We start from the raw sequence: 18,204 nt of genomic DNA, 5'->3' as shown, positions 1-18,204 counted from the left end.
CCCGGCAAACCCCTGCTCCCACCCCCAGAGGCAATCACTCTGCTGATTATTCATCTTATATTAGTTTAGCTTGATCTAGAATCACTTATCACAGAGTCTTGCGTAAAGCTCCTTTTCCTCAGAATACTGTTTTTGAAATTAGTCAGGCTGTGGCAGGTCTCAGAGTTCATTTTCTCTTCCTTTTTTTTTCCTCCTCAGCAGTTTCCATTGCATGACCATATCACAGCTAGTTTATCCTTTTTCTATGGATGGGCTTTTGGGGTTGTTGCCAATTTGGGGCTAATATGAATAAAGCTGCTAAGAGTACCCTTACCTCAGTCTTTTGTGGACATGTATTTTCATCTCTCTAGGGTAAATAGGAGTGAAATTATTGGGTCATAGGGTCGTTATGAAATTGCCAAAAGTTCTTCCCAAGTGATTGTACCATTTCACACTCACATGGGCAACGTATGAGAGTTCTGGCCATTCTACATCTCCACCAGTGACAAACGTTGTCAGTTTTAGAAATTGTAGCTCTGTATACCCAGACAGGACGGGGCACATAATCCCATTTCATTGTGGCTTTAATTTTCATGTCTCTGATGACTAATGATGTTTTTTATGTGCTTATTTGCCATTTGAATAGCTTCGTCTGTGAAACAACTGTCCAAAATTTAGTTAATTGTATGGCATTTTAACATACGTAAGGGTTGTACGCCCGTCCAGATAGTTAAAAAAAACAACAACAGCATAGTACTGTGAATTCAGATATTTAAATATCTGAAGAGCCAAAGAAATACAAAATGCATCGGCATGATGGGCCATTCTAGGTGGGGTGTCAGAGTTCTGTAAATTAATTTAAGAATTAGGGCCTAATAAAACTCACACCCAAGAATGCGGACTGTAACCAGGGTTACGTTACGACTTTCAGAGGCTCTGGGGCACTTTTGCCTTTGTGAGAAAAAATACTAGAAAATTTTTCTACTATAGCGTTGGTATAAAGATGAATATAATCCAAGCTTGATTTGGCATTATATATTCACTATTATTACATTAATATTTTTCATCTGATTTTAGAAGAAAATCAGGGGCGCCTGGCTGGCTCAGTCAGCAGAGCACGATGTAGCTCTTTTTTTTTTTTAAAAGATTTTATTTATTTATTCGACAGAGACAGCCAGCGAGAGAGGGAACACAAGCAGGGGGAGTGGGAGAGGAAGAAGCAGGCTCCCAGCGGAGGAGCCTGATGTGGGGCTCGATCCCATAACACCGGGATCACGCCCTGAGCCGAAGGCAGATGCTTAACCGCCGTGCCACCCAGGCGCCCCAACGATGTAGCTCTTGATGTCAGGGTCATGAGTTCAAACCCCAGGTTGGGCATGGAGCCTACTTGAAATTTAAAAAAACATGAATAAATAAAAAAAAGGAATTAAAATTGAAGTATATTTGTGAGCACCTAGAAATATTGTAGGTCCTAGACCCTGTGCCACTCTCAAAAATGAAGGTCATTCTTGCTATTGACCACCTTTTCCGTAAATTATGGCATAGAAAACTATAGCAATCATAAAAAGGAACTCACCCTAGGTCTGCGTTGTGAGAAAAGCGGGCCTCGAGGTCTATAATCCAGGTTCATTGTCCAGGCTGAATCTTCTGGTTCTTCTGCAACCTTTCAGGCACCTGAGAAGGTAATTCCCCAACGTGTGGGACAGCGTAATCTTTTCCCTGGTGGGGAAGCATCTCTCAATAGCCGAGAGCATTAGTTATAGGAATAGCTAGGAAAATCACGCCTATACATGAATATTTTGGGGTGAAAGGAACTGTACATATTTGATATGTAAGGATTTAAGAGACTTGGGCCTGTTAGAATAATATTTCAGCTTTGTCATTCCCAGCTAATGTATAATTGAGCAACTAATTCAGCCCATGATTCCAAGTTCAGTGGTTATAAGTTAAATCTGTTAGAGTTTAACTTACCTAAGAACATAGAAGAACTGCTTAAGCAGTACTTGAAATAAAAATCAAATATGTGAAGTATATAAATATAGTTGGAAATACTTAAGGAAATCTACTCACTTTAAAAATCCTTTTTTAAGGTGAGTGCTAAAATTGTCTAGATTTATTTTTTAAAACAGTGACTTTTTAAAAGCTTAAGAAGTAGATTTTGAGGGGCGCCTGGGTGGCACAGCGGTTAAGCGTCTGCCTTTGGCTCAGGGCGTGATCCCGGTGTTATGGGATCGAGCCCCACATCAGGCTCCTCCGCTGGGAGCCTGCTTCTTCCTCTCCCACTCCCCCTGCTGTGTTCCCTCTCTCGCTGGCTGTCTCTCTGTCACATAAATAAATAAAATCTTAAAAAAAAAAAAAGAAGTAGATTTTGAATAATTTGAATACTAATTTTTAAAATGAAAAGAACTCTCTCTCTGTGCACAAAAACCATCCACGAGACGCTAAAAATTTGTTGTGGTCGATGTATATTGCGACAATGAAGGAAACTTGATTTGGGTAAGTGACGAGGACAGGCTGTGTAAAGCAGGGATCCCAGGAGCCAAGTGAGAATGGGAGCCTGCTCTTACCCAAGCCTCATATTTGCCATGTTTGGACCTTGGTCCCATGCTCAAACATGTGTCTATGAAGTCCTATGGCATATGTCCTAGCTGCTGACACCCCAATGGCAAAGCCCTGTCTCAATTTGCTACAGTCACCTTCCTACCAAATACACTTTAAATCTTTCCATCAGCACCTGGTCTCTCAAAGACGGCTTCCTCCTTGGCCCAGACTCTCTGCTTTTGCATTATTTACCTGGCTATTCATTCCACCCAGATTCTTCTCTTTACTCCCTGGGTGCAAATGAGAGCTTTTGGAAGCAGCCTCAAATTTTTAGTCACTAGGGTCCTATTTACCCTCCCTTAATGGAATAATAATTCTTTAAATGCTGCCCTGGCGGCCTGAATAAATAGATGCCCCCTTTCAAATTGCCTAATTTGCATCCTGAGCATGATTTAGCCACCCGGCAACATCTAGGATTCTCTTTTTACTGATCTCATTAGTTAACTTTCTAGCTAACTCTGCGAACTATTCTCAGATTAGCCATATCATATTGCTTGGATAAGGGGAATACTGAAGCCACGGAGCTAATGTGGGATATTTTAAGTTCCTATATGAGGTATAACATCTATGTCTAATATGTACATCTTCATATGCAAACAGTATCATTTTGTAAATGTGAGGGTGATGATATTCTGCTGTATAGGCAGTTACGTTATATTAGCTTCACATCAAAGTCTTTGTTCCCGGGGATATTGTCATGCACACACCCCTCTTCGCACCTCTGGGAACTGCTCCTCCCACCTGTCCACAGAGTTGATTCGGGGCAGGAAATTTGTACTACGCGGTGGCCACTGTTTCCTGCCGTAGTTGATTGACCAAGGACAGAAATGCAATCTCAACTTGGTCGTTCCTTTTTGGGACATTTAGATAGTGATCCGGGAGAGTGACCGCCGGTATGCATGTGGGAGGCCCCGTGAACAGGGCTCAGAATCTACGGCTGTGGGGCGGCCAGGCTTCCCCCCATCCGCAGAGCCCAAGGAGCCCATCTGCAGAGAGGGAGAGAACCAGATGTGCAGAGCGAAGTAAGGGTAGCTAAGGGCAAGGCGGCAAGGGAGGGAGATGGAGCAGCTCATTTCTGATGGCTTTGGGGTTCCTGGTTCCAGTCCCTTGCGAGCCTGAGTGCCCACCCTGTCCTTGGAATCTGCGAAGTGACCTGCATTTTATAATAAATCCCCCATTCATCCTGGCTTACTTTGCTTGGGTTTCTCTTACTTGTCACCCAAAGAACTTTGATATGAAATAAAGGCCACTTACTAAATAGTAGGTACAGAAAGTGAATCTTTTTAAAAAAAAATTAACCTATTTAGGAGAAGAGTAATGCAATCTTTTTTTGTTTTTGTTTTGTTTTTTATTTTAATTCCAGTAGAGTTAAAATACAGAGCAATATTAGTTTCAGATGTACGATGTAGCGATTCAAGAATTCTACACCTACTCAGCGCTCCTCACGACAAGTGCCCGCCTTACTCCCCAGCACCTATTTCACCCACTCCCCCACCCCCCACCTCTGGTTACCACAGTTTGTTCTCTGCGGTTAAGAGTCTGTTTAAGAGTAATGCAATCATGGGGCGCCTGGGTGGCACAGCGGTTAAACGTCTGCCTTCGGCTCAGGGCGTGATCCTGGCGTTCTGGGATCGAGCCCCACATCAGGCTCCTCCGCTAGGAGCCTGCTTCTTCCTCTCCCACTCCCCCTGCTTGCGTTCCCTCTCTCGCTGGCTGTCTCTATCTCTGTCAAATAAATAAATAAAATCTTAAAAAAAAAAAAAAGAGTAACGCAATCTTAAATGAAAGATCACAACCTAAACTGTTTTATTAGGTTCTACTGTTGTTAGGATTTCCCTTCCTATCTTAAATAAATAAACTGCACAACAAGCTCAACCGGAAATAGCAGAGTGAACACTGCACAAAAATAAGCACATTGTCATTTTCCTTTGATTTCCTCTGAAACTTTTCCTTTCCAGTGGAGAATTGTGAATTCTGTAATAGACCCTATTCAACAGCTCAGTTCAGATCTTTTAGCAGACATTTAATAGGCATATAATAGATTATGCCAACATTGGGAATATAAGATGAGTCACACTGGTTCTTGCCTCTAGAGGAGTGCCAAACACATAAAGAGGGAATGTCAATACATATACATTCCCTTCCTCCCCTTCCTCTGCTGCTGGGGCTCTATAGGAAGATGGGGTGTGGTCACCAGAGTCAGCTAGCTGGTCCAAACAAGCCACCTTCCTTGGAGTCTGATCTAGCAGAAAAGTACTGAATTGGGACACCTGGGGGGCTCAGTCAGTGTCTGCCTTTGGCTCCAGTCATGATCCCAGGGTCCTGGGATCGAGCCCCACATCCGGCTCCATGCTCAGCAGGGAGCCTGCTTCTCCCTCTGCCTGACGCTTACCCTGCTTGTGCTCTCTCTCTCTCTCCCTGACAAATAAATAAATAATCTTTTTTTTTTTTTTAAAGCACTGAATTAAAAACCTGCTTAGAAAGCTGGGCTTTGCCAGTACTAACACAGATCTGTGAAGTCTTTTCCTAAGCCAGTTTCCTTGTTTATTTTCACAACTGTAACTGGGGCAAAGGGAAACGGAGAAGGGCTCACATGGGTAGATCACTCAGGATTCAGTGGTTAGAACCGGATGCCACTCCATGTATATTTTGCAGAAAGGGATTTTTAAAAAGGTAAGTAAGCACCTGCAAAATTGCTGCCTGGGCTATAAGAGAGGGCTCTGGGCTGGACCTTTGGGATGGTTCTCAAGAACTATTGTAGAATTGGCTCACCAGGGAGTCAGAGGCTGAAGGGACTTGGTGATCTCAAAGACATACTTCTATAGCCTTGGTCCAGGACCAGCTGCCTCTGGACACCCAGGAAGCTACTGACAGCCATCAGAACCCTGCTACAGAAGACCCCAGGACAGCACTTGCCAAAGGAAGACAGCCACGCAGAGGAAGATGGCCTCTACCTCACTTCCGCCTTCAAAATAAGAACGATAATTCAATGTTAGTAAAGCTAACACTTACTGACACTATGTATCAGTCTAAGCAATTTCTATGATTTAACTCACTTAGTCCTCATAACAACCCTATGAGGTAAATGCTGTTATTACCTCTGTTTTACAGACAAAGAACCTGAGGTAAAGAGAGAGTAGGCCTATTCAGGTCACAGAGGTAGTAAGTCGCAGTAGAGATGGGCACACATCTTATTGGCATAACTGATTTCCTGTTTAGACCCTAGCTGCAAGGAAGTCTGGGAAGCAAAGCATGACTTTGCTTTTCCCACCCCTGCAGCTTTTGCGGGCACACTAGAAGGGAGCCAGGAAGGCCGCAACAGGGCTGTCCACCACGTCCATCCCCACCAGGCAGCTGCAGACCCAGGGCTTAGTGCGACAAAAATGCCACAGCAACAGTGATTCAGCACAAATAGATTCAATGCACTGAATCTGTCATCTGTTACCCAAAGATTAGCTCACCACAAAACCCTATCAAAGTGATACGGACAGCTTCTAGATGGTGTCTGACACAACCCCTGTTTGAACAAAGCTTCATTTCATTTGCTGTGTTTATCTCATTCATACAAAACTACTAACTAAAATTTAGTGTTTCAAATTTACTCATTTTTGGCAAAATACAAAGTATTTTTCTTTAAAAACAAGCAAACCAACTCTAAAAAACATCACAAACTCATTAGCTGTCAATGATTCCCCCTCATTTCTCAGAACTAAACTTAAAAGTCATCTCTTTTGTGAGGATTTCCCTCTGGCATTGAGTACTTTTGTGTATTAATTCTTTCCTCTTCTATGAAAGATCTGTACATGTCTGCATGAGTTTGCTAGGGTGGACATAACAATTACCACAGACCGGGTGCGTTAAAAGCAGAAATCTGTTTTCTGACTATTCTGGAGGCTGGAAGTCTGAGATCAAGGTGTTGACAGTGTTGGTTTCTATTGAGGCCTCTCTTCGTGGCTTGTAGACAGTTGTGTCTTCAGGGGACCTTCCCTCTGTGTTTCTCTGTCCTAATCTCCTCTTCTAGAACCAGCCATATTGGATGAAGGCCCACCCTAAGGACTCCATTTTAACTGAATTACCTCTTGAAATTCCCTATCTCCTGATACATTCATATTCTGAGGTACTGAGGGTGAGGGCTTCAACATATGAATTTAGGGGGACACAATTCGGCCCATAACAATGTCCTTTGCCAATTAAACTGTTGTACTCTAAGCATTTTTCATACCAAATACATTTTTTCCAAATCTAATTTTATTTTTAGATACAGGAGTTAAAACGTTTTATGTTGTCAAACAATGCCCATCTTTCTTTCATTCAATTCTTCAATTACAGTTTTTAAATTTTTTTTAAAAAAAGATGTTATTTATTTATTTGAGAGAGAAAGAGAGAGAGCATGAGAGGGGAGTGGGGAGGAGCAGAGGTAGAGGGACAAGCAGACTCCTTGCTGATCCTGGAGCCCAATGCAGGGGCTCCATGCGGGCTGGATGCCACGACCCTGAGAGCACGACGCCGAGACCACAACCTGAACCTAAATCAAGAGTCAGATGCTTTAACTAACTGAGCCATCCAGGTGCTTCTTAATTTTTTGTTCTATTTAGTTATATAACTAAAGTCTCTCAAGCTTATTTTGCTATTATTGAAGTGAGAACCTAAATAGTTTTTACTTCTCCAACTTTTTAACTAATTATTCCATCACCACCTTTTTAAAAAAAGATATTTATTTATTTATTTGCGAGAGAGAGTGAGAGCGTGAGCTGAGGGAGGAGCAGAGAGAGGGATAAGCGACTGCACTGAGCGCGGAGCCCGAGGCGGGCTGGTTCCCGGAACCCTGTGATCGTGACCTGAGCCAAAATCCATAGTCGGGGGCGTAACTGACTGCGCCACCCGCGTACCCCTCCAACATCAGCTTTTGCATAGGCCTTCCTTTTTTCATGCGGTATGTGATGATGTCTTTCTTATAACGTACATGGCTTTGTATGTAACTCTGTTGCTTTGCACGCAAGACCTACGTACGGGTTCAGACCGGTACCAGAAAGAACAGGAAAGAGTGCTTTCCTGTTGGGGAGGGGGGGGGCGTCCCTCGGCCTGTGAGGAGGCAGCTGAGGAGGGTCACGTGCACATCGACTTCCCTCCGGGCCCTGGTCTCCTCTGTCTGTAGAGGCGCGTGCAGACACCGAGCCCGCGCCTGACGTGTCACCGCGTCTTGCCTCTTCTTGGGCCGGGCGGGGCCTGCCGGCTCCCTGCATCCGATGCTGGCCTAGGACTCCGCATCTGGGACAAACAGTTGTTCTCGACAACTGCAGTGATGCTCTATGGAGATGGCAGCAGTGTCTGGTGTCACAGTGTCGCTCCCAACTGTCGTGGCTAAAAGATGACTTTATGTCCTTCCTTCCAGCTAGGTTTCCCGGTGTGGCCCTCGGGCCCCAGGCTGATATCGTAAACCTGCACTATCCTTCCAGGAGAATCGTCAGTGCCGCTTCCTGTCACTTGCTACCAGGAACTCTGACTGTTGCTTGGGGGCGGGCTTTGGAACTAAGCAGGGGTTGTAGTCTTGTCCCCGGTACTAGCTTTGTGGCCTTAGACAAGATGCTTCAGCATTCTAAGCCCCGATTTTTCTCATTTTGTGAAATAAGAATCTATGTCTTACAGAGCTGTTGTTAGAATCAAATGAAATAACAAGTGTAAAATGTCCTCAATAATACCAGCATTTTTGTAAGATCTTGAGAAAGAAGAGTTGTTCTTTTACAGGTGTTTTCACATGTGTAATCTCATGTGAGGTTCACACAAAGCAGGACAAAGATCCCCATTTTACAGATTTGGAAACTGAGGTTCTGAGAGGCATGGTGACACCCTCGAGCTCACATGGGGAGTCAATCTGGGGTTTACATCTAGGTTTTCTGATTTGTGATCCAGCTTTTCTAGAGCCCTGGCTGTGAGCTTGTAGATGGAGGTGAGAGTTTCATGCAGACCTCTGGAAAAAGGTAATTTAGGGGTGGACATTTGGAGCTTATGACCGGCAAGGTGCATTTTAATGCTGTGATTATAGTGAAGAGGAGCGTGAGCACGGTCTGCTGTACGCCAGCTCAGAGGAGAAACAGGCGCAAATGCAGGGTAGGGTTTGGTGCACAGAGAAGAAGACAATCAGTGCTTTAATAGCATCTGAGAATAATAAGAGCAGGGGGTGGGTGACAACATCAGGCATTTCAAAGAGGTCAAACAATGAAATCTGAGAACAAGCCATTGGCCGCACCGTGTTCCGCTCCAATCCGCTCACCAGGCTTACCTATATCAACAAATTGACAAGTATTTTATTTTTAAAAAAGATTTATTTCTTTACTTAACAGAGAGAGAGAGGGAGGGAGAGAGAGAGAGCATGAGCGGGGTGGGTGGGGGGAGGGGGGAGCAGCAGAGGGAGAAGCAGACTCTCTGCTGAGCAGGAAGTCCAATGTGGGGCTCTCTGGGGGGCTCCCTGGGGGGCCCACTGGGGGGGCTCAATCCCAGGGCCCTGGGATCATGACCTGAGCCGAAGACAGACGCTTAACTGACTGAGCCACCTAGGCGCCCCTAAATTGACCAATATTTTAAAGCATTTGTTTCACTCACGAAAGTAGACATAACTAAATAGAACACCAATGACGTTTTCATTAAATACACTGTAGTATGCTTTTCACTAATTACCACTAATCCTCTAAATGGCAATGTTCCCCAAAATGTAAGAACATAATAATAATAATTTCTAAAATCACCTCATAAAGATCAAGGCATTTTCTTATTTTTAGTACATTTTTTTATTGATCATTAGGAAAAATATGAATAGCTTTTCTGATACATGTAAGTGCCCAATTAAAAGCAAAAAAAAAAAAAAATCCAGCAACACAAGTAATGTAAAGCTATTTCCTAATGCATAGAGATAGGAAGTGTCTGGGGTGCCTGGCTGGCTCAATTGGTAGAGCATGTGACCCTTAATCATCAGGTGATGGGTTCGAGCCCCACAGGGGGTGTCGAGATTATTTAAGAATAATATTTTTAGGGGAGCCTGGGTGGCTTAGTCGGTTGGGTGTCTGCTTTCGGCTCAGGTCAAGATCCAGGGGCTTCCTGCTCAGTGGGGAGTCTGCTTCCCCCTGTGCCCCTCACCCCACTTGTGCTCTCTCTCTCTCAAATAAACAAAATCTTTTTTAAAAAAAATAATACCTTTAAAAAAGAAAAGGAAATGTGTAATACTGGTGAGCAGTTTTGTTTTTGTTTTTGTTTTTGCGAGGTTGAGTACAAATGTTTCTGTGCCTGACAGGCTCACTCAGCTCTAACATCCTAAATTAAGGCTGAGCGTATGATTGGAAAATGACTTTGGAGGTCAGTCACCACAGAGAACTGAGTGGGAAAAGCCCTTACGTGGTGATTCATACACTGTCCTCTGTATCTTCTCGGGGTAATAATGACAAAGTGTTCTCCTTAAGACAATGAAAAAGATATTATTTGGAAAATAGACTGTTATTCTATTTTCTTTTGTTAATTTCTTGGAGACTTATTTTCAAATATATTTGAATGGAAAATATAAATATAATTTTAAAATGTTTTTATGAAAATGGATTACTACCCTGTTTGCATTATGAAAACTCATAAGACAAAAGAGAGACTCTGGCTACTTCGATGACCTGAAGGCAAATTCCAGTAAGGTCCCCAACAGCGTGACCTTTGAGACAAAATTCAACGAGAACTTCATCATTTGTCTCACTAAAGGTTGAGCAGCCATAACTGCTGGGACAATGCATGGCAGAATCTGGCTGTTTGGCTTTGGCCCCTACTTTCTCCAGCACCCCCCAAAGGAGCTGGCCTGCAGGGCCAAAACCCAAATGGGTGTTCTCCGACTGTTTCTCATGGCTCGCTGGTCCTGTCAGCGGCTCAGAGCTTCCTGGCGGTGGGGAGACTGCGCCGGCCTGGCCCGCCAGCGTGGCAGGCTTGAGAGAAAGAGTGGGGGGGCACAGGCTCTTTGGCTCATTTTTTGGGTGAGTGTTATAAACACACAAAAAAATGGAGAAAAAGAAGAAAAGCAAAGGGAGATGTGATCTTAGTGGCTGTACCAGTTATCACTTTATTGCTGCTGGGCTCAGTATCTATCCTTTATCATCTGCTCTATGATAATGGGCTAGACCCTTTAAGCACTTCTTGTTTGCAGCGAGCGTTTTGTTAGACTTTGTCAATAGAAGGTGCTGGAAGGACACCGCAGGAGGAAAGGGTTTCTCCTTCTGGTCTGGTTCTTTATTTTCCCCAGATTAGACACACTTGCCCACCCAGGCGGAAGAGCACGGGGCCACAGCAGGCTTCCCGTGCTAGAGGGGGTTGGTGTGAGGGGGCCCAGATCCCTTTTGCCAGCAGGTGCACCCACTCCCCTAATGTTGCTGTGAGGAGGGGCCTGATAACATCCACTATTGCTGCTCTAGCTAGAGAACTGTCCTCAGCCACATTGCTCCGGTCTCTGCCCTCGTCATGGCATTCTTCCCTGTGTCTTCACATCAGCTTCTCATAAGGACATCGGTCACACGGGACTTCAGGCCCACCTCCCTCCACGATGACCTTGTCTTACTCTTTCTACAATGACCTATTTCCAAATAAGATGATCTTCAGAGGTCCTGGGGTTAGGACTCCAACATATCTTTTTGGAGGGCCCAATTCAACCCATAATGACTATATAGGTCAACTAAGATACCTGGGAGGGCCAGATTCAGCCAGAGGGCTGTCAGCTGGCTGATACTGGCCTTCCTCCTCTGTTTCTATGGCACCTGCTTCTACCTGTGTGCAGAGGACCCGTCTCTATCACGTGCCTGTTACATTACACAGTAATCAGCACTCTGCTCGGATTTCCTGTTAGGCTGCGATGTCTTGAAGGCACCAGCAGTTTGTTACCTGGCATCCTCAGGGCCTGGTATCAAACCTGCCACACAGGATTCACTCGCCAAATGCTTGTTGAATAAAACTAGAATGGTTCTAGACTCTCAAACACAATTTGGTTTAGGTTACGGGGTCCATTACTTAGCTCCTCTGAGCCTTTAGTGTGCTATTTGTAAAACGGAATTAATCAAAACTAACCTGTGAAACTGTGTGGATAAAGGCTGGGGCCGAGTGTCACGGTTCGGAAAGTATTAGCTTCCAACCCTTTGTTGCTTTTCTGTCTTTGAAGGTGTGGGGACTCACTTGTAACCCCCAGAGTTGGTATGAAGATTATTTTAAGTTGAAGATATTTGAGATTCAAGCGATACAGAGAGAAGCCTTCTCCGAGCTTCCCTTATCTGACTAAAAGCAGAAACTCCTAAGAAATGAGGCTGCCCTAAATTCTCTTTGGGGTGGTTTCTACTCCCAGGAGAGGAACCAACAATAAACCTACCATATATCCCCTCTCCAGAGGTGTTTCAAGGCCATGAAGAAGACAGAAAGACCACCTGCACCTGTATAAACAAATATTCTCATATTTTTTTCTTATCTTCCATTTGTGCTCCTAAAAATCCACTTGTCTTTGCTAAAGGAATATATTTCTTCTTGCCATAGAAGCTGTTAGGTATACAAACCTTTAACTTCAACCGTTTAACTAGCCAGCTACTTCTTTTACTGGCTCCTGTGTGCACACGGATTAGCCTTCCCTTGTTGATCTGTCTTTTGTCAGTTTAATTCACAGGCCCTGGGCACTCAACCTAAGAGAGTAGAGGAAAAAGTCTTTCCTCTCCTACAAAGCCTCTGGAAAAGAGCTATTTTTTTTTTCCATTTGTGGCTCCACTATGTACAAATACAAATATCCTGGAACATTATCTGAACAAGGATGGATGATTCTGCCAAAACCTGGTGTGATCATTACTGCTTTCATCAGCTTCTAGCAACTGCTGAACCATGTCTGAACCACAGATGTCCACGGTGACCCTTCTCTCCCTTACACAGAAGGAACAGGCAGCACGTTTAATTACATTGCTAAAATGTGTATATTTGCAAGGAAGAAGGAAAGACTACATACCAAAGTGTCAGCATGAGTTATTTCTGGATGAAGATATTTGAAAATGTCCTTTTGGGGGGGGGGTTATTTTCTACATTTTCAGTAGCGAATATTAGTTTTATAATAAAAAAGCTCTTTCCTCCTCAATAAATATTATTTAAAAAACAAAAGTACAAGATGGGCAGTATCTCCTAGATCACTCTTGTTTGCTGTTTTTTTTTTTTTTTTTACCTTCAATCCAGATTTGACATGGTTTGTTTGTTTGTTTGTTTGTTTATCAGAGAGAGAGCACAAGGAGGGGGAGCAGCAGGCAGAGGGAGAAACAGGCTCCCTGCTGAACAAGAAGCCCCATGCGGGACTCAATCCCAGCACCCCGGGATCATGACCTGAGCCTAAGGCAGACGCTTAACCGCTTAGCCGACTGAGCCGACTGAGCCCCCCAGGCGCCCCTGACATGGCTTTCTAAATGTTCACTGCATAGTCAGCATTCTTTGCTCACTGGTTACATAGCAGGTGGAGAGTTATTTCTTCTGGGATTTTGCAGTCAATGCAAGTGGTAAAAAAAGAGACAACAGGCCCCGAATGGAGCCGCTTGTGCAAGCCCACATCAGCCAACCAACACCTACTACCTAACTTACTGCGGCCATAGTTGTCACTGAGCTTCTGTGAGTTTGCTCCTGGGGGAGTTCCAGGTGGGGACCACGCCAGGGGCAGTTGTCACACAAAGGAAATTTTTTTTTGCAGCAAATAAGAAGACCGCAAGGAATGACTTCCAAAGCGGTAACTCCGGGAGCAGGGGTGAGTGGGTTTCTTTTTTTTTAGAGTTAGGATAAATCTCAGAAAGGGGAGTTTAGTCGTCTTCCGTAGAGGCAGGCAGAAGGGTGCGCGCGCATCTTAAGGAACCGTCGCTGTAAGGACATTGTACCTGGTGTTAGGGAGGCTTGGGCTCCTCCTTGGGTGGGGACCTTAACATTATAATGAGGCAGAGGAAACCTTCGGACAGGGGGAAGGGGCTACGGGCCAGGTCCAAGAGCAGGAATGAACTGGATGGGTCTGGGCTCCTCATCTCAGGTAAGGCGTGCAGGGCCTCGCTTACCTTTGAAACAGCCCCGATTGTCTCCGATCTGGGACGGCGATTTCCAGGCCTGGCAAAGACTATTACAGTTTTTTGCATTCCCTTGACACCCCTAAAGACTGGGCTTTTTGCATTTCTTTGTAATTGAGCACCTCCTGGGAAGTTCTGCAAGCACTGTGCTCGGGCAAGCAAGGCACAGACCAGGAAAAATAGCTGGGGGCCTAAAATGACTTCTCTTGTTTCACAAAAGCTCTGTCTCACCTTTCTTTTTCTGGCTCACAACCCTCTTGGGAGCTTTCCCGGTGTAATCTGAAACCTGCCCCAGTACTCACCCAGCAGGGATTGACCAAAGGAAGAGGCAGGCCACTCCAGGTTGGCAGGTGCCAATTTTAATAATAGCAAAGGGAACTTACATAGGAAGCTTGTTCCAAGAGGCAGCAAAATGAATGGATCCCCACACCCGTCCTCCAAATCTTAAGAGTTGATACAGAGGCCCTAACCCGTGCAGGTGTTTTCAACATCACATCACCATCCCAAGGCTATGTCCTTGGAGCAGTCTCTAGGAGCAGGAAAGGAAGTGGAACCCACATTCCAAGGACAGGGGAGGGAGTAAGGAGTCTCCAAGTGCCCCAGTCCAGCTCACGGGTCTGTTGGAGGTCACATCTTTTTGATGACGTTACCCGTATCTGGGGACCCCTCGCTATTTCTGCTTACATAGTGTCTCAACCTCTCGCTGGAATGGAATCTGAAACCAGTCAGTCTGAAACCACCTGATTAGCACTAGAGAGGTAATCTGCCTTCCAGACCCTTGCTGTCCCCCAAAGGGAAGGTGACCTTGCCACAAAACAAATCTACTCTTTGCTAGTAACTTCCTTGTCCTCCCCCTTCTGCGTATAAACGTCTTTCATTTTGTATGACTCTTTGGAGCTCCTTTCTGCCTGCTAGATGGGATGCTGACCCATGAATCGTTGAATAAAGCCAACAAGATCTTTAAAATTTACTCAACTGAATTTTGTTTTTTAACTCAGGGGTTCAACATAGGCCTCCCAAACCTGAAACCAGAACTCCTTTTATTTTATTTGCCAAAAATACCGGGGCTGGTCACTACTTCTTATACAAGCCCAGCCCTAGGAGCTATTTTTATCAAAGAAATCTCCTATTAACAAAGGAAAGGAAAAATTTTAAAAAGAAATGGATAGCATGATTTCTTGGAAAGAAATATGAAACAGTGAAATGTGCTTTTGAAACAAAGGTGATTTTAAGATCACATACAACTTACTTGAAAGCAATACTAATGTTTATTATCATTTGGTTAAGGACAGGTTATAAGGACACTTAAACAACAGAGAACTTAATCTTGAACTGAATCTAGATAAAAAGAAAATAAGAATTAATTGGTGTCAAATGGTCTTATTAGGAAAAGAGAAGAAATGCATGTCCACAGCTCTGACAGATTTTGCTTTCTAACTATTCTAATAAACTGGCATTTGTTGGGGAACTATAATTAAAAATGAAACGTGTTCGTAACTCAGAAAACCTCTCTACGAAGAAGAGAAAGAAAACCATCTTTTACTGAATGCGCATAAGCCAGAATGTGATACGCATCTCAGGCCATCTGCTGAAAATGGCAAAGACAAAGGAAATCTTGCTCTCCTGCAGCTGAGTGGGCGCCCCCGTGACATTCGGTGGGTTTTGCAATTTGAAGTCAGATGACAGTTGAAGTTAGGTCGGTCCTCTCCTAGCAAACTGGGAAGTAGGGCGCGATCTTCCCTGATGATCACATTTCAGAGAGATGGCTTCTGGTCCTCTGTCCTGGGCGGGGGGGGGGGGGGGGGGGGGGGGCGCGACACAGGACATTCCTGAGTTGTGAGACTGGCAACAGGCTTATTTAGCCATTAAAAAGATTTATATCGTTTGTTTGAAGAAACAGAGAAAGAAATTCTGAAACAAAAGGGAAAGGAAGGTCTCTTCCCTTGTTTCCAAAAGGAAGAATTAAGCCTCTTATCTGACCTTACACACGCCGTGGGGTGACTTCTCAGTTCACTTACCGGGTGTCAGAGAACGAGGGGGGAAAGCAATTCAGCGAATGTCAAGTATGCAGTTTTTCCTTTTTGGCAAAACAGCAGAAGCATACTGTTTTTCTGATTGCCTCGACCAGGGACTTTTAGCCCCGGCACTACTCACATGTTGGGGCCGGATGATTCTGTGTGGTTGGGACGGTCGTGTGTATTGTAGGAGGCTTAGCGGCACTCCTGGCCTCTCCACCCACCAGGTGCCAGGAGGCTAACTGCCTCTCCCAACCTGTCGCGTGAGGAAAGGCGCAGGTAGAGACGCGGAGGGCAGGAGGACAGGCGAGGCTCACGCAGGGGGCTACGTGACCAGGCTCACGGACATCCCAGACGTGGGGAAATGCTGAGGCGGACGAAACCAGAGATAAGGGAACATAACGAGACTGAGAAGACTCCCTCGTTTGTCTCCAGTGTCAGAGATGAGCTCTGTCCGCGACACTTAGAGCTGGGCCGCCGAAAGCTACCAAACGTCACGGAAGAACTAAACACGGTGCAATCGGGGAGAGGCGTCAAGAAGATCTAAGTTCCCCGGTCAGTTCTCGAGAAAAGACTGCCACTAACGGCCCTGTGGCAGCCCGTCAGGACCCTCTCCCTCTGGAGAGCTTTTTTCTTTCCTTTCTGTTCTCACCGTCACTTACTTTCACTTCACTTCACCCTTTTGTGTCCGCGAGATTCATCCTTCGCCTCCCTAAGACAAGAGCCCAGTAACCCTGTAACACTACAGCAACTAAAAACGTCTTCGGTCATAATCTAATGTCTCCAATGAAGTGAGGGTGGCAGTTGCCCTCAGTTGAAAAGCACTGGCTTTGACAAATGATCTAAACACACAGCCCTTGGGGCGCCTGGGGGGCTCAGGTGGTTAAGCGTCCCACTCCTGGTTCCGGCTCAGGTTAGGATCTCAGGATTGTGAGATCGAGCCCCGTGTGGGTTCAGTGCTCAACGAGGAGTCTGCTTAAGCTTCTCTCTCTCCCTCTCCCTCTGCCCCTCTCTCCCACCCCCCACCCTGGCTGGTGCACGCAGGTGCAGACACTCTCTCTCTCTTTAAACAAAACAAAACAAAACAGAACGGGGGTGCCCAGGTGGCTCAGTCGGTGAAGCGTTGGCCTTTGGCTCAGGTCATGATTCGGGGTTCCTGGGATCGAATTCTAAGTCGGGGCCCTTGCTCAGCGGGAGGCCTGCTTCTCCCTCTGCCCCTCCCCCTGGTTGTGCTGTCTCGCTCTGACAAATAAATAAAAATCTAAAAACAAAACAAAACAAGAACACAAACCCACAGCCTAAACAGGTAGTTGAGCCTAGCCTGGGCTGGGATCCCCACAAGTCTTCTCTCTCACGACCTGAGCCACACCTGTCCGAGGCGCACTGGGTAATGTTCAGGGGTGCTCGACCTGAGCAGTGGATTCCGGAGGACCTGACAGCCAGTCCTCTTGGTGGAGGACGTGCCTGTTTATACCACCGGCAGCCAGCCTCCTTCCGCTCCCCACGCCCCACCCCAACATCTTTATTCATCTTTCTCAGTCCTTGTGATGCAGGAAGGGGGGTTATGACCTAACCAGTGTAGCTCCAGGGTTTGTCTTGTGTCCAGGGCCTACCAATCACTACAATCTCTTCTTTTGGCTACCCTGAAAAAGAGGAAAGAGGAATTCTTTTTGGGATGGTTTTACCTGGCTGCGAGGAGATGATTCTGCAGGCAGCCGTCTGGCCACCATCATGGGGGAGCCTGACTGAGAATGGAAGCGGTTCAGGGGGAAGTAGAATTAGGATAATAGGAGACAGTGTCCTGGGGACAAACGTCGAGCCCTGGTTTTAGCTGAGTCTGAAACCACTGCTTCTGAATCGTTTGCTACTGAGTCATCGAAGGGGAGACTTTTGCGTGCAACTGGCACACAGCACTCACGCGCAGACTCTCAGTGCTCTCATTTCTTCCCAAATGGAGGGGGAGGGGGAGGGGTGGGGGATGAGAGTCACGATCTTAATCTTCTCTCTCTCTCTCTCTTTTTTAGTTGGCAAAGATTTTGCCTCAAAATATTTATTAATTTCTGTGGTGGTTTTAACATATTTTCACAAATACTTTGATACTTTGCCTTCAAGCAAGTGGAGCTAAATTTGTCTCCCCTTAATTATGAACTAAGTAGACTTGGTGACGCACTTCTAGCGAGTAGAGGATGGACATGGAAAAGTACTAACCACAATGTCGAGAGCTGCAGATACCACTTGAACTAAGGTGGTCAAAGGAAACATCTCTAACAATAACAAAGGGTGGTATCGTGTACTCCCTGATATGATGCAACCAGAAGGGTACTCTACTGCATGATATTTCTTCCAAAAATGGACTACCCAGTGTAATCATGAGAAAATATGAGACAAGCTAACATGTGGGGGCATTTTACAAAATAACTGACCAGTCTTCTTCAGGTCAAGCTCATGACAACAAGAAAAGACCAATAAACTGTTAGAAACCAAAGTTAACTCAGCAGGCATGATGACTAAATGCAATATGGAATCTCATT

The sequence above is a fragment of the Ursus americanus genome, chromosome 8, assembly GCF_024610735.1.
Source record: "Ursus americanus isolate L20-20 chromosome 8, mUrsAme1.1.p, whole genome shotgun sequence".
Taxonomy (NCBI): domain Eukaryota; kingdom Metazoa; phylum Chordata; class Mammalia; order Carnivora; family Ursidae; genus Ursus; species Ursus americanus.
The sequence above is the reverse complement of the archived record's forward strand: the minus strand, read 5'-3'. Positions refer to the sequence as shown.